The following is a 4,982-nucleotide window of genomic DNA, read 5'->3' as shown; positions in this document are numbered from 1 at the left end:
TTACAAAATTACCTACTCTATTCCAAAATAGTTATTATTCATCTCACAGAGAAAGAAAAATGTTTGCCTCCCATGTTGCCAGACTCTCCCAACACGGATGAAAAAATCGAAGTTATAACAAAGAAGAGGGGAAGGAGAAAGGAGAAAACATACCCAAGTTCTTTCAGCTAGACAGTGAAATAGAGATTCAAACCCATGTCTGATTCCACAATAACACATGCCTCAAAGAAAACAATTTTCTGAGATTCAAAATGTGGACCGTTCATTCTTGTGGTTCTTCCCCTGGGAATGCAGCCACCATGCTGTGAGAAGCTCAAGCCAATGGAGAGGCCACTGGTAGGTACTGTACTAGCCTCTTGGACCTTGGATTACAGGGGTCTTCCAGCCCCCAGCCATTCCAGTCACTCTCAGCTGTTTGAGTCTTCCCAGCTGAGGTCCCAGACATCAAAGGACAAAGACTCCATCCCTGCTTGTGTTCTCAATTCCTGACCAGAGAATCAGTGAGCACAAATAAGATGGTTGCTGCTTCACCCCCCCTTCACCCCCAGAAGCTTGGTGTGATTTGTTATGCAGCAAAAGATAACGGGAAATTAATCAGGAGGGCTAAGAGATCAAAGGCTCTAAAAAAGTAAGGTTTTGGATCATCCTAGACAAACAGCAACAAAATGCTGAAAAGTGTATTCTGTCACATAAGTCATCCAAGTGTAAGTCTCTACATTATAAATATTGGCTGAGGGACTCAATATACACATTGCTAGGTATTGTTAACTGAGTATTGCTCATGCTGGGCTGGGAAAACCTTTACTGGCAACGGTGGAACATTTGGATGTGGAATTCTCTGCCATGGAAAACATAAAAACCATTCTTTAGTGAAAAACACTGATCATCTGGAAGAAGCTTTATCAGTATCTTACTGATGTTTTTCACTTTCTTTTGAGGCAAAAACAGTTTTCTCCTAGGTCTAGGTTACATTCATGACTTTTACTAAAGAGCCTCCTTTGTACAGATATCACTGAACAAGAGATGAGAAACTGTCCAAACTGTGGAAAAGATTAGAAAAATCTATGAAGTGTAAGACAAAGACCCATAAATATGGAATTGACTTTCATATTTCTTGTTCCCTTAACATATATGGAGTGTCATATATCATATGTGTTGTATGTGTGTATGAATTTATGGGTATGAAACAAAACAAACAAAACGAACTTCTACTATTAAATCTCTTGGTTCTGTGCAACTAAAACATAAGGATAAAATTTTTGATAGCCCTATTTTCATCATTTCTCTATCACGGTAGCAAGCAGTTAAAGTCAAGCAGGATATATAACTTTATATATGTATTTATAGACTTGTAACCATATACATTTATTTACAGACTGTCTTAGTTCATTCAGGATGCTACAACAATACCATTGACTGGGTAGTTTAGAATGGAAATTTGTTTCTGACAGTTCTGAAGGCTGGGAAGTCCAAGATCAAGGCACTGGCAGATTTGACGTCTGGTGAGAATCCACTTCCTCGTTCATATATGGCCATCTTTTTATTCTGTACTCACATGGTGGAAGGAGAGAGGGAGCTCTCTGGTGTCTCTTTTATAAGTGCACTAATCCCATTCCTGAGGGGATTAGTGTCCTATCAGACTCCCCAATGGCCCCACCTTCAAATACCCTCATATGGAGGATAAGGTTTCTTCACATGAATTTGGGGGGTACACAAACATTCAGTCTACAGCATAGACTGTCTACTATCCATAGTCAAACATTTATCCATGTATTTATTTATTGAGAAAATATATATTGAACACCAACTACGTGTCAGGCAGTACTGGAGATAACAGTGGTGAAGAAAAGAGACAGGATCCCTCCCCTCATTAAGCTTGCATTCTGGAGGAGAGAGTTAAATGATAAACAAGTGAATAAATAACAAGATACATGGCTTTTGAGGATTCAAGGAAAAAATAGATTACATACAAAAACTTTTGGAACACTAGGTCACACAGCAAAGAAACAGAGTAGGTGTTTGTTCTTCAGCTGTCCAGAATATCACCTCCCTTCCCCTGAGCAACTTGGTCTCCGTTTAAGTGAAACCTCTTGATGAAGGAACAGCCAGCTCCCACAATGGAAACCAGTGGTCAAGAGCCTCCCTCTCCTCACCCTGCTGTAGCGGGAAGGTGGGCATATGACTGATATGTGGCCAATCAGGACTTTGATCCTTGACTGACAGATTCCTCACAGATCTCACCCATGGCAGGCTAACCAGGCCACATCTGCAGAGGATTTTGCCATTTGTGATGGTTAATTTTATATGTCAACTTAGCTAGGCTATGGTAGGCAGATACTGGGTCAAACATTATTCTATTTGTTTCTGTGAAGGTATTTTTTAGATGAGATTAATATTTAAATTAATAGACTCTGAATAAAGCACACTATTCTCCATAATGTGGGTGGGCCTCACCTAATCAGTGGAAGGCCTACTGACCTCCCATTGAGAAAAAGGGAATTCTGCCAGGAGACCGCCTTTGGACTCAAGTTGCAACATCAGTATTTTCCTAAGCCTGTTGGCCTACCCTGCAGATTTTGGACTTGCCAGCCTCCATAGTTATGTGAGTCAATCCCCTAAAATAAATCTCTCGATTTATTTTATATCTATCTATATCTATATAGATATATAGATATATAGATAGATATATAAAATTCTCTGGAAAACCCTAATTAATACACCATGGTCTTTCCAACCCAGACCTCCAAATTCCCATGCTTCTTCCTCTTCCAAGCCTGGCCCTTTACTCCTGTGTTGGCATATGTGCCCCTCAAATTTTGATAAAATAATAGTCCTAATTAAAGAAAAAAAAAAGCCATGGATCAATCACACAGAGTAGCATCACAAAAACACAACTTAAATTTTATATCTAGCCATTTCAACATACACATCAGTCCAGTGAACTTCCTCCTCCTCATGATGGACAGAGGAGCCTGCAACCATGCACCTTGGCTGATACAGGAAAATTGTAGCTTTTGAAACTTGTGGTCTCTGCAATACCTTCTGCTTAACATCTTTTGCCTTTTCTCCCCTGAAAAAGTCTCCTCATACCGGTAAATCACATCCCTACTCAGAACATTTTTGGCATCCTCACGTTAATTCTGTGTTATGATTAAAGGTTTCCTTGTCTTCCCAGCTAGGTCTTTTCAGAGCAGAGATCATGCTTTATATTCCCTCATTCCACCCACAGCAACCCTTCAGGATCTTGCCTGTTATGGCTGCTCAGCAATGGTCTCTCAAGGTGGTGGAAGTGTAATGCCTGAATGAAAGACCAGCTTTCAGTTTGAAAATTATGTTACCTGTGGTAGTAGTGATTAATTTGATTTAGAGTGCATCTTTGTCCCAATGAATTCCAAACATTTGAGCACATTATTTCATGCATGCAAGATAACTTTTTGGCAAATTATTTACAAATAGACATCCAATAAAGACAAAACACTGTGGTGATTTTTCCAGGGACAGAGTCAGTTAGCTAAAGGTAATCTGAGAAAAAGGCTACAATGGTCCTTATTTTCAGTAAGCCGTGTTTTTCAGATTGCTAGTCTGTGTGATTGATCTATAGCTTTTTTCTTTAATTGAGACTACATTTTGTCAATACTTGAGGTGAAGATAAAAAAGAAACCAGGATATCTGCCCACGTATCCCTTACTGACAGGGAAAGGATAAAGAGAGGGGAAAGAGAACAGAAAGTGGGAGGGGCATTAGAGCTATTCATATCCATTCGGAAGGTCAGGAGACAGAATCAAAGCAGCCAAAAGGAGACTGGCTGCATCATCTCTCTCGCTCCAACTTCACGTATTGCTGTGCATTAAAGAAATCAGGCAAAGGATTGAGGCAAGTGGTAAAGGTTTATGGCCTGAACACAGCTGCGATATTTAGCACGCTAATAATGAAGACCTCTTTATCAATTCCTCTTAAGTAGAGCTATAGTTTTAAAGCATTCTTATTCAGGCAAAAATGTTTTCCAAGGCAGCTCCCACTTTTCAGTGTTTTTTTATGAGCTTGAAGTTAAGTTCAAGAATCACAAAATAAGAGGTTGCAGATATAAGTCCTACTCTTACTGGAGTTTGTATTTTTTGTAGCTTTAGAAGTTGGTAAGGGGAAGTAGCAACAAAAGAGGAAACATCTAAGAGACTTCAAATTCTTAAGCGTAAACTGCGATCTGCTACTGGCACCCAATCCAAATTTTAATTAGTAAATTATTAATTATATGGCCAGAAAGATAAAAGGATCAAGTTGATGAAAACTGCTAGGGCAGAACCTAAGTAATAATGGTTATGAAGGTTTTATGTAGCCACCAAAAAAGGAAAATTCAGCCCCCACTGTTTTAAACTCTCTTCTTTGAATTTATTACAGAGACCATTAACTGCCAAGCTCAGATGCAAAAGGCAATGAGACAATAAAGGTAAAATTTAAGGCAACTGAAAGGGAACTTAGCTTCCAGTATAACTTTCCCATTAAATTACTATCATCACAGACTCATTTACACCACAGTCCAAGTTACTGGCTTTTAGTATGAGATTCTAATAGTCAATACAGGAAAATTCTTGTTCCACTACAGAGCTCCAAACGTGGTGATTACACTACTTCAATGCCTCGTACATGCCAAGAGCAGCCATAAAACCCCATCATGAATAGCTCTCTGCATGTGGTGTGGTATATAAGTGTTATACAATGTGAGTTTCTGTAACTGCTTAAACCATGGGCTAAATGAGACCCTCAAATGAAATCCAGCTCTTAAAAGTGTCACTTCCAATTCTTATCCAGGAAGTGTGGCTTATACCTGGGCTTCAGGTATGTAAGAGCCACTGGGGCTTTGCACAACTCACTTTACCTCTTGAGCTTCAGTGTTCTCATGTGCAAAATAAAGAGAGTAGTGATAATAATAACAAAAAAGATAATAATAATAGCCAACACTTATATAGCCATCATCTGCCAGGCAC

This window comes from Grampus griseus (genome assembly GCF_964374135.1).
Source record: "Grampus griseus genome assembly, chromosome: 9".
Lineage (NCBI taxonomy): Eukaryota > Metazoa > Chordata > Mammalia > Artiodactyla > Delphinidae > Grampus > Grampus griseus.
Note: the sequence above shows the minus strand (reverse complement) of the source record.